The sequence below is a fragment of the Aquarana catesbeiana genome, linkage group LG03 (assembly GCF_042186555.1).
Source record: "Aquarana catesbeiana isolate 2022-GZ linkage group LG03, ASM4218655v1, whole genome shotgun sequence".
In the NCBI taxonomy this organism is placed as follows: Eukaryota; Metazoa; Chordata; class Amphibia; order Anura; family Ranidae; genus Aquarana; species Aquarana catesbeiana.
The window spans coordinates 428,030,896-428,043,123 of NC_133326.1; the positions used below are offsets into that span (position 1 = coordinate 428,030,896).

The 12,228-nt window shown below is 55.5% G+C and overlaps 1 protein-coding gene across 1 annotated transcript in view; it reads left to right on the plus strand.

Moving 5' to 3' along the window:
• LOC141132416 (electrogenic sodium bicarbonate cotransporter 1-like) overlaps positions 1–12,228 on the plus strand; it is an 890,811-nt gene that overhangs the window by 286,227 nt on the left and 592,356 nt on the right. The gene's annotated exons all lie outside the window — the stretch shown is intronic.

The window sequence follows — 12,228 nt, forward strand, 5'->3', positions numbered from 1 at the left end:
CCAGGATCGTTTTTTTTTTTTATTATTTCAGGCTTCCCAGCCTAGAGGTGAGATGTGGGGTCTTATTGTCTTGGTGGACGAGAGATTATCGGCAGGCGTACACTCATTGGGCCACAAATGTGTTGATCAGGCACACAGGGGCAGCATGAGAGCACACTCGTAAACCGATAATGTCTTTGCAGAGCGAACACATCCCCACCAGACGATCGTTCTGTGCATCGCACAGGGGCCTTTAGCTGGCGGACATGTCCCCACTCCACAAACATTTCTCTACATCCCCAAAAAGCTTTTCACTACCAAACAGATCTCAACCAGCGTTGGTCTGCCCCAGTCAGCTATTAGAGCGGGCTGTGATTGAACACACACTGGGAGACTTATGACAATACATTAATATAAAATTTTCCACAACAGAGGGTACAAAGATTAGCTGTGGATGGGGGGTACAGAGGTGAGATTGGGGGGTACAGAAGTGAGCCTTGGATGAGATACAGAGGCGATATTGGAGGGGGTACAGAGGTGAGCCAAGGATGGGAGAGGGGTACAGAGGTGAGCTGTGGATGAAGGGGTACCGATATTGGGGGGTAAAGGGGTGAGCTGCAGATGAGGGTGTACAGAGGTGAGCTGTGGATGGGGAGGTACAGAGGGGATCTGTGGATGGGAAGGGGAGTACAGGGGTGAGCTGTAAATGGGGGGGATGTACAGAGGTAAGCTATGATTGAAGAGGGTAGAGAGGTGAGCTGTGGATGGGAGGGAGGGTACAGAGGTGAGCTGTGGACGGTGGGTACAGAAGTAAGCAGTGGATGGGGGTACAGAGGTGAAATTTGGGGGGGTACAGAGATGAGCTGTGGATGGGAGGGGGTACAAAGGCAAGTTTGTGAGGGTACAGAAGTGAGCTGTGGATGGGAGAGGAGGTACAGAGGTGAGCTTTGGATGGGGGGTACAGAGGTGAGATTGGGGGGTACAGAGATAAGCTGTGGATGGGAGGAGGGTACAAAGATGAGCTGTGGATGAGGGGTACAGAGGTGATATTGGGGGGGTACAGAAGTGAGCCTTGGATGAGATACAGAGGCGATATTGGAGGGGGTACAGAGGTGAGCCGTGGATGGGAGAGGGGTACAGAGATGAGCTGTGGATGAAGGGGTACCGATATTGGGGGGTAAAGGGGTGAGCTGCGGATGAGGGTGTACAGAGGTGAGCTGTGGATGGGGGGTACAGAGGAGATCTGTGGATGGGGAGGGGAGTACAGGGGTGAGCTGTAAATGGGGGGGGGATGTACAGAGGTGAGCTATGATTGAAGAGGGTAGAGAGGTGAGCTGTGGATGGGAGGGAGGGTACAGAGGTGAGCTGTGGATGGGGGGATACAGTGGTGAGATTGGAGTGGATAGGAGGGGGTACAGATGTGAGCTGTGAATGGGAGGGGGGTTCAGAGGTGAGCTGTGGATGGGAGGGGGGTTCAGAGGTGAGCTGTGGATGGGAGGGGGGTACAGAGGCGAGATGGGGGTACAGTGGTGAGCTGTGGATGGGGGTACAGAGGTGAGCAGTAGATGGGGGGTACAGAGGTGAAATTGGGGGGGTACAGAGATGAGCTATGGATGGGAGGGGGGTACAAAGGCAAGTTTGCGAGGGTACAGAAATGAGCTGTGGATGGGAGAGGGGGTACAGAGGTGAGCTGTGGATGGGGGGTATAGAGGTGAGATTGTGGGGTACAGAGATAAGCTGTGGTTGGGAGGAGGGTACAAAGATGAGCTGTGGATGGGGGGTACAGAGGCGAGATGGGGGGGTACAGAGATGAGCTGTGGATGGGGTACAGAGGCAATATTGGGGGGGTACAGAGGTGAGCCGTGGATGGGAGAGGGGTACAGAGGTGAGTTGTGGATGAGGGGGTACTGAGGTGAGATTTGGGGTACAGAGGTGAGCTGTGGATGGGAGAAGGTTACAAAGATGAGCTGTGGATGGTGGGTACAGAGGTGAGTTGTGGATGGGGTTACAGGGGCAATATGGGGGGTACAGAGGCAATATTGAGGGGTACAGAGGTGAGCTGTGGATGGGGGGTACAGAGATGAGCTGTTGATGGTGGTACAGAGGCGATATTGGGGGGGTACAGAGGTGAGCTGAGAATGAGAGGGTACAGAGGTGAGCTGTGGATGAGAGGGTACAGAGGTGAGCTGTGGATGAGAGGGTACAGAGGTGAGCTGTGGATGAGAGGGTACAGAAGTGAGCTGTGGATGGGGGTACAGAGGTGAGCTGTGGATGGGAGGAGGGTACAGAGGTGAGCCGTGGCTGGGAGGGGGGTACAGAGGTGAGCAGTGGATGGGGGGTACAGAGGTGAAATTGGGGGGGGGGGTACAGAAATGAGCTGTTGACGGGAGGGGGATACAAAGGCAAGTTTACGAGGGTACAGAAGTGAGCTGTGGATGGGAGAGGGGGTACAGAGGTGAGCTGTGGATGGGAGGGGGGTACAGAGGTGAGCTGTGGATGGGAGGGGGGTACAGAGGTGAGCTGTGGATGGGAGGGGGGTAAAGAGGTGAGCTGTGGATGGGAGGGGGGTACAGAGGTGAGCTGTGGATGGGAGGGGGTACAGAGGTGAGCTGTGGGTGGGAGAGGGTACAGAGGTGAGCTGTGGATGGGAGGGGGGTACAGAGGTGAGCTGTGGATGGGAGGGGGGTACAGAGGTGAGCTGTGGATGGGAGGGGGGTACAGAGGTGAGCTGTGGATGAGAGGGGGGTACAGAGGTGAGCTGTGGGTGAGAGGGGGTACAGAGGTGAGCTGTGGATGGGGGGTACAGAGGTGAATTGTGGATGGGGTTACAGAGGCAATATGGGGGGTACAGAGCCAATATTGGGGGGAACAGAGGTGAGCTGTGGATGGGGGGTACAGAGATGAGCTGTGGATGGTGGTACAGAGGCGATATTGGGGGGGTACAGAGGTGAGCTGAGGATGAAAGGGTACAGAGGTGAGCTGTGGATGAGAGGGTACAGAGGTGAGCTGTGGATAAGAGGGAACAGAGGTGAGCTGTGGATGAGAGGGTACAGAAGTGAGCTGTGGATGGGGATACAGAGGGGAGCTGTGGATGGGAGGAGGGTACAGAGGTGAGCTGTGGCTGGGAGGGGGGTACAGAGGCGAGATGGGGGGTACAGAGGTGAGCTGTGGATGGGGGGTACATAGGTGAGCTGTGGATAGGGGTACAGAGGTGAGCAGTGGATGGGGGGTACAGAGATGAGCTGTGGACGGAAGGGGGGTACAAAGGCAAGTTTACAAGGGTACAGAAGTGAGCTGTGGATGGGAGAGGTGGTACAGAGGTGAGCTGTGGATGGGGGATATAGAGTTGAGATTGTGGGATACAGAGATAAGCTGTGGATGGGAGGAGGGTACAAAGATGAGCTGTGGATGGGGGGTACAGAGGCGAGATTGGGGGGGTACAGAGGTGAGCCGTGGATGGGAGAGGGGTACAGAGGTGAGCTGTGGATGAGGGGGTACTGAGGTGAGATTTGGGGTACAGAGGTGAGCTGTGGATGGAGGGTACAGAGGTGAGCTGTGGATGGGAGGAGGGTACAAAGATGAGCTGTGGATGGGGGGTACATGGGTGAGCTGTGGATGGGGGGGTACATGGGTGAGCTGTGGATGGGGGCGTACAGAGGTGAGGTGTGGATGTGGTTCCAGAGGCAATATGGGGGGGTACAGAGGTGATATTGGAGGGGTACAGAGGTGAGCTGCGGATGAGAGGGTACAGAGGTGAGCTGTGGATGAGAGAGGGGGTACAGGGGCGAGCTGTGGATGGGGGGTACAGAGCTGAGATTAGGGTGTACAGAGATGAGCCGTGGTTGGGAGAGGGGTATAGAGGTGTGCTGCGGATAAGAGAGGGGGTACAGAGGTGAGATTTGGGGGTACCGAGGTGAGCTGTGGATGGAGGGGTACAGATGTGAGATTACGGTGTACAGAGGTGAGCTTTGGATGGGGGGTACAGAGCTGAGCTGTGGATAGGGTTACAGAGGCAATATTGGGGGGGTACAGAGGTGAGCTGAGGATGGGGGGGTACAGAGATGAGCTGTGGATGGGCGTACAGAGGCGATATTGGGGGGGTACAGAGGTGAGCTGAGGATAAGAGGGTACAGAGGTGAGCTGTGGATGAGAGGGTACAGAGGTGAGCTGTGGATGGGGGTACAGAGGTGAGCTGTGGATGGGAGGGGGGTACAGAGGCAAGATGGGGGGTACAGAGGTGAGCTGTGGACGGTGGTTACAGAAGTAAGCAGTGGATGGGGGTACAGAGGTGAAATTTGGGGGGGTACAGAGATGAGCTGTGGATGGGAGGGGGTACAAAGGCAAGTTTGTGAGGGTACAGAGGTGAGCTGTGGATTAGAGGGTACAGAGGTGAGCTGTGGATGGGGGTACAGAGGTGAGCTGTGGATGGGAGGGGGGTACAGAGGCAAGATGGGGGGTACAGAGGTGAGCTGTGGACGGTGGTTACAGAAGTAAGCAGTGGATGGGGGTACAGAGGTGAAATTTGGGGGGGGTACAGAGATGAGCTGTGGACGGGAGGGGGGTACAAAGGCAAGTTTGCAAGGGTACAGAAGTGAGCTGTGGATGGGGGGTATAGAGGTGAGATTGTGGGGTACAGAGATAAGCTGTGGTTGGGAGGAGGGTACAAAGATGAGCTGTGGATGGGGGGTACAGAGGCGAGATTGGGGGGTACAGAGATGAGCTGTGGATGGGGTACAGAGGCAATATTGGGGTGGTACAGAAGTGAGCCGTGGATGGGAGAGGGGTACAGAGGTGAGCTGTGGAAGAGGGGGTACTGAGGTGAGATTTGGGGTACAGAGGTGAGCTGTGGATGGGAGGAGGTTACAAAGATGACCTGTGTATGGGGGGTACAGAGGTGAGTTGTGGATGGGGTTACAGAGGCAATATGGGGGTACAGAGGGAATATTGGGGGGTACAGAGGTGAGCTGTGGATGGGGGGTACAGAGATGAGCTGTGGATGGTGGTACAGAGGCGATATTGGGGGGGTACAGAGGTGAGCTGTGGATGAGAGGGTACAGAGGTGAGCTGTGGATGAGAGGGTACAGAGGTGAGCTGTGGATGAGAGGGTACAGAAGTGAGCTGTGGATGGGGGTACAGAGGTGAACTGTGGATGGGAGGAGGGCACAGAGGTGAGCTGTGGCTGGGAGGGGGGTACAGAGGTGAGATGGGGGGTACAGAGGTGAGCTGTGGATGGGGGGTACATAGGTGAGCTGTGGATAGGGGTGCAGAGGTGAGCAGTGGATGGGGGGTACAGAGGTGAAATTGGGGGGGGTACAGAGATGAGCTGTGGACGGGAGGGGGGTACAAAGGCAAGTTTACGAGGGTACAGAAGTGAGCTGTGGATGGGAGAGTGGGTACAGAGGTGAGTTGTGGATGGGGGGTACAGAGGTGAGATTGGGGGGTACAGAGATAAGCTGTGGATGGGAGGAGGATACAAAGATGAGCTGTGGATGGGAGGTACAGAGGTGAGATTGGTGGGGTACAGAAGTGAGCCTTGGATGAGATACAGAGGTGATATTGGAGGGGGTACAGAGGTTAGCTGTGGATGAAGGGGTACCGATATTGGGGGGTAAAGGGGTGAGCTGCGGATGAGGGTGTACAGAGGTGAGCTGTGGATGGGGAGGTACAGAGGGGATCTGTGGATGGGGAGGGGAGTACAGGGGTGGGCTGTAAATGGGGAGGATGTACAGAGGTGAGCTATGATTGAAGAGGGTAGAGAGGTGAGCTGTGGATGGGAGGGAGGGTACAGAGGTGAGCTGTGGATGGGGGGATACAGTGGTGAGATTGGAGTGGATAGGAGGGGGTACAGATGTGAGCTGTGAATGGGTGGGTGCAGAGGTGAGCTGTGGATAGGAGGGAACAGAGGTGAGCTATGGATGGGGGGGGTATGGAGGTGAGCTGTGGATGGGAGGGGGGTACAGAGGTGAGCTGTGGATGGGAGGGGGGTACAGAGGCGAGATGGGGGTACAGAGGTGAGCAGTGGATGGGGGGTACAGAGGTGAAATTGGGGGGGTACAGAGATGAGCTGTGGACGGGAGGGGGGTACAAAGGCAAGTTTGCGAGGGTACAGAAGTGAGCTGTGGATGGCAGAGGGGGTACAGAGGTGAGCTGTGGATGGGGGGTATAGAGGTGAGATTGTGGGGTACAGAGATAAGCTGTGGTTGGGAGGAGGGTACAAAGATGAGCTGTGGATGGGGGGTACAGAGGCGAGATTGGGGGGTACAGAGATGAGCTGTGGATGGGGTACAGAGGCAATATTGGGGGGGTACAGAGGTGAGCCGTGGATGGGAGAGGGGTACAGAGGTGAGCTGTGGAAGAGGGGGTACTGAGGTGATATTTGGGGTACAGAGGTGAGCTGTGGATGGGAGGAGGTTACAAAGATGAGCTGTGCATGGGAGGTACAGAGGTGAGTTGTGGATGGGGTTACAGAGGCAATATGGGGGGTACAGAGGGAATATTGGGGGGTACAGAGGTGAGCTGTGGATGGGGGGTACAGAGATGAGCTGTGGATGGTGGTACAGAGGCGATATTGGGGGGGTACAGAGGTGAGCTGTGGATGAGAGGGTACAGAGGTGAGCTGTGGATGAGAGGGTACAGAAGTGAGCTGTGGATGGGGGTACAGAGGTGAACTGTGGATGGGAGGAGGGCACAGAGGTGAGCTGTGGCTGGGAGGGGGGTACAGAGGTGAGATGGGGGGTACAGAGATGAGCTGTGGACGGGAGGGGGGTACAAAGGCAAGTTTACGAGGGTACAGAAGTGAGCTGTGGATGGGAGAGTGGGTACAGAGGTGAGCTGTGGATGGGGGGTATAGAGTTTAGATTGTGGGGTACAGAGATAAGCTGTGGATGGGAGGAGGGTACAAAGATGAGCTGTGGATGGGGGGGTACAGAGGCGAGATTGGGGGGGTACAGAGGTGAGCCGTGGATGGGAGAGGGGTACAGAGGTGAGCTGTGGATGAGGGGGTACTGAGGTGAGATTTGGGGTACAGAGGTGAGCTGTGGATGGAGGGTACAGAGGTGAGCTGTGGATGGGAGGAGGGTACAAAGATGAGCTGTGGATGGGGGGTACATGGGTGAGCTGTGGATGGGGGGGTACAGAGGTGAGTTGTGGATGGGGTTCCAGAGGCAATATGGGGGGTACAGAGGCGATATTGGTGGGGTACAGAGGTGAGCTGCGGATGAGAGGGTACAGAGGTGAGCTGTGGATGAGAGAGGGGGTACAGAGGCGAGCTGTGGATGGGGAGTACAGAGCTGAGATTAGGGTGTACAGAGATGAGCCGTGGTTGGGAGAGGGGTACAGAGGTGTGCTGTGGATGAGGGGGTACAGAGGTGAGATTAGGGGGTACAGAGGTGAGCTGTGGATGGGGGGTACAGAGCTGAGCTGTGGATGGGGTTACAGAGGCAATATTGAGGGGGTACAGAGGTGAGCTGTGGATGGGGGGGTACAGAGATGAGCTGTGGATGGGGGTACAGAGGCGATATTGGGGGGTACAGAGGTGAGCTGAGCATAAGAGGGTACAGAGGTGAGCTGTGGATGAGAGGGTACAGAGATGAGCTGTGGATAGGGGTACAGAGGTGAGCTGTGGATGGGAGGGGGTACAGAGGCGAGATAGGGAGTACAGAGGTGAGCTGTGGATGAGGTACAGAGGCGATATTGGAGGGGGTACAGAGGTGAGCCGTAGATGGGAGAGGGGTACAGAGGTGAGCTGTAAATGAAGGAGGATAGATATTGGGGGGTAAAGGGGTGAGCTGCGGAGGAGGGTGTACAGAGGTGAGCTGTGGATGGGGAGGTACAGAGGGGATCTTTGGATGGGGAGGTACAGAGTTGAGCTGTGGATGGGAAGGGGAGTACAGGGGTGAGCTGAAAATGGGGGGGTGTACAGAGGTGAGCTATGAATGAAGAGGGTAGAGAGGTGAGCTGTGGATGGGAGGGAGGGTACAGAGGTGAGCTGTGGATGGGGGGATACAGTGGTGAGATTGGAGTGGATTGGAGGGGGTACAGATCTGAGCTGTGAATGGGTGGGTGCAGAGGTGAGCTGTGGATGGGGGGTACAGAGGTGAGCAGTGGATGGGGGGTACAGAGGTGAGCTGTGGATGGGAGGGGGGTACGGAGGTGAGCTGTGGATGGGAAGGGGGTACAGAGGTGAGCTGTGGATGGGAGGGGGTACAGAGGTGAGCTTGGGGGGTACAGAGGTGATCTGTGGATAGGGGGGTACAGAGGGGAGGTGTGAATTGAGAGGGTTCAGAGGTGAGCTGTGGATTGGAGGGGGATACAGAGGTGAGCTGTGGATAGGGGGATTACAGAGGTTAGCTGTAAATGGTGGCTGCAGAGGTGAGCTCTGAATGGAGAGGGTACAGGGATGAGCTGTGGATGGGAGGTACAAAAGATGAGATGGGGGGGGGTACAGAGGTGAGCTGTGAATGGCAGGGGGTACAGAGGCAATATTGGGGGATACAGAGGTGAGCTGTGGATGAGTGGGTACAGAGGTAAGCTGTGGATGGGAGGAGGGTACAAAGATGAGCTGTGGATGGGGGGTACATAGGTGAGCTGTGGATGGGGGGTACAGAGGTGAGTTGTGGATGGGGTTACTGAAGCAATATGGGGGGTACAGAGGTGATATTGGGGGGTACAGAGGTGAGCTGCAGATGAGAGGGTACAGAGGTTAGCTGTGGATGGGAGGAGGGTACAAAGATGAGCTGTGGATGAGGGGTACAGAGGTAAGCTGTGGATGGGAGGAGGGTACAAAGATGAGCTGTGGATGGGGTGTACAGAGGTGAGCTGTGAATGGGGGGTACAGACGTGAGATGTGGATGTAGGGGGTACAGACGTGAGCTGTGGATGAGAGGGTACAGAGGTGAGCTATGGATGGGGGGTACAGAGGTGAGATTGGGGGGTACCGAGATAAGCTGTGGATGGGAGGGGGTACAAAGGCAAGTTTGTGAGGGGACAGAAGTTAGCTGTGGATGGGAGAGGGGGTACAGAGGTGAAATTGGGGGTACAGAGATAGGCTGTGGATGGGAGGAGGGTACAAAGATGAGCTGTAGATGGGGGGTACAGAGGCGAGATTGGGGGGGTACAGAGATGAGCTGTGGATGGGGTAAAGAGGCGATTTTTGGGGGGGTACAGAGGTGAGCCATAGATGGGAGATGGGTACAGAGGTGAGCTGTTTATAAGGGGGTACAGAGGTGAGATTTGGGGGTGCAGAGGTGAGCTGTGGATGAGGGGTAGAGAGGTGAGCTCTGGATGGGAGGAGGGTACAAAGATGAGCTGTGGATGGGGGGTAGATAGGTGAGCTGTGAAAGGGGGCTTCAGAGGTGAGCTGTGGATGGGGGGGTACAGAGGGGAGTTGTGGATGGGGTTACAGAGGCAATATGGGGGGTACAGAGGCGATATTGGGGGGTATAGAGGTGAGCTGTGGATGAGAGTGTACAGAGGTGAGCTGTGGATGGGAGGAGGGTACAAATATGAGCTGTGGATGGGGAGTACAGAGGTGAGATTTGGGGGTACAGAGGTGAGCTGTGGATGGAGGGTACAGCGGTGAGCTGTGGATAGGGGTTACAGAGGTGAGCTGTGGATGGGAGGAGGGTACAAAGATGAGCTGTGGATGAGGGTACAGAGGCAATATTGGGGGGGTACAGAGGTGAGCTGTGGATGGGAGAGGGGGTACAGAGGTGAGCTGTGGATGGGAGGGGGGTGCAGAGGTGAGCTGTGGATGGGAGGAGGGTACAGAGGTGAGCTGTGAATGGAGAGGGTACAGAGGTGAGCTGTGGACGGGTGAGGGGGTACAGAGGTGAGCTGTGGATGGGAGAGGGGGTACAGAGGTGAGCTGTGGATGGGAGAGGTGGTACAGAGGTGAGCTTGGGGGGTACAAAGATGAGCTGTGGATGGAGGGGGGGTACAAAGGTGAGCTGTGGATGGAGAGGGTACAGAGGTGAGCTGTGGATGGAGAGGGGTACCAAGGTGAGATGTGGATGGGGGTACAGAGGGAAGCTGTGGATGGGAGGGGGTACAAAGGTGAGCTGTGGATGGGAGGGGGTACAGAGGTGAGCTGTGGATGGGAGGGGGTACAGAGGTGAGCTGTGGGTGGGAGGGGGTACAGACGTGAGCTGTGGGTGGGAGGGGTACAGACGTGAGTTGTGCATGGAGAGGGTACAGACGTGAGCTGTGAATGGAGAGGGTACAGACGTGAGCTGTGGATGGGAGGGGGGGTACAGAGGTGAGCTGTGGATGGGAGGTGGGTACAGAGGTAAGCTGTAAATGGGGGGTTACAGAGGTTAGCTCTAAATGGGGGGGTTACAGAGGTGAGCTGTGAATGGAGAGGGTACAAAAGGAGAGCTGTGAATGGGGGAGGTACAGAGGTGAGCTGTGGATGGGGGGGTACAGAGGTTAGCTGTGGATTAGTGTGGGGTACAGAGGTGAGCTCTGAATGGAGAGGCTACAGAGGTGAGCTTTGGATGGGAGGTACAAAGGTGAATTTGGGGGTGTACAGGGGTGAGCTGTGGATGGGAGAGGGGGTACAGAGGTGAGCTGTGGATGGGAGAGGGGGTACAGAGGTGAGCTGTGGATGGGAGGCGGGTGCAGAGGTGAGCTGTGAATAGAGAGGGTACAGAGGTGAGCTGTGAATGGAGAGGGTACAGAGGTGAGCTGTGGATGGGAGAGGGGGTACAGAGGTGATCTGTGGATGGGAGGGGGTACAGAGGTGAGCTGTGGATGGGAGGGGGTACAGAGGTGAGCTGTGGGTGGGAGGGGGTACAGACGTGAGCTGTGGGTGGGAGGGGTACAGATGTGAGTTGTGCATGGAGAGGGTACAGATGTGAGCTGTGAATGGAGAGGGTACAGACGTGAGCTGTGGATGGGAGGGGGGGTACAGAGGTGAGCTGTGGATGGGAGGGGTACAGAGGTGAGCTGTGGATGGGAGGGGGGTACAGAGGTGAGCTGTAAATGGGGAGTTACAGAGGTTAGCTCTAAATGGGGGGGTTACAGAGGTGAGCTGTGAATGGAGAGGGTACAGGAGGTGAGCTGTGAATGGGGGGGGGTACAGAGGTGAGCTGTGGATGGGGGGTACAGAGGTGAGCTGTGGATTAGTGTGTGGTACAGAGGTGAGCCCTGAATGGAGAGGCTACATAGGTGAGCTTTGGATGGGAGGTACAAAGGTGAGTTTGGGGGTGTACAGGGGTGAGCTGTGGATGGGGGGTACAAAGGTAAACTGTGAATTAGAGGGGGTTACAGAGGTGAGCTGTGGATGGGGGGGTACAGAGGTGAACTGTGGATTAGAGAGGGGGTACAGAGGTGAACTGTGGATTAGAGGCTACAGAGGTGAGCTTTGGATGGGAGGTACAAAGGTGAGATTGGGGGGTACAGGGGTGAGCTGTAAATGGGGGTACAGACGTGAGCTGTAAATGGGGGTACGGACGTGAGCTGTGAATGGAGAGGGTACAAAGGTGAGATGGGGGTACAGAGGTGAGCTGTAGATGGGGGGGTACAGATGTGAGATGTGGATGCTGGGGTATACAGGTGAGCTGTGGGGAGACAGAGGTGAGCTGTGGATGTTGTAAGTTGATGTGCTGTAAACCTCAGCAACTAACCAGTGAGCTGTAATGATGTGTTAAAACCTCTAGAAATCTGAGCTGTAATGATGTGCTGTAATCTCTAGCAACCAATAAGTGGTAATGATGCACAGTAACCTATAGCAACCAATTAGTGAGCGGTAATTGTGTGCAGTAACCTCTAACAACCAATCAGTGAGCATTAATGTGTAGTAACCTCTAGAAACCAATCAGTGAGCAGTAATAATGTGCAGTAACCTCTAGCAACCAAACAATAAGCGGTAATGATGTGCATTAACCTCTAGCGACCAATCAGTGAGTGGTAAGGATGCGCATTAACCTCTAGCAACCAGCTCACTGATTGGGTGCTAGAGGTTACTGCATATCCTTACCACTGTAAGGATGTGCAGTAACCTCTAGCAACCAGTGAGCGGTAATGATATGCAGTAACCTCTAGCAACTAGTCAGTGAGCTGTAGGGATGTGCAGTGACCTCTAGCAACCAATCAGTGAGGCTGGACCAATCAGTGAGTGTGGACCAGTTCTTTTTGTTTACATTAGTAAAGTTTGAGATTATTATTATACAGGATGTATACCGCGCCAGCAGCTTGCGCAGCACTTTACAACATGAGGGCAGAGAGCACAGTTACAATACAATTTAATAC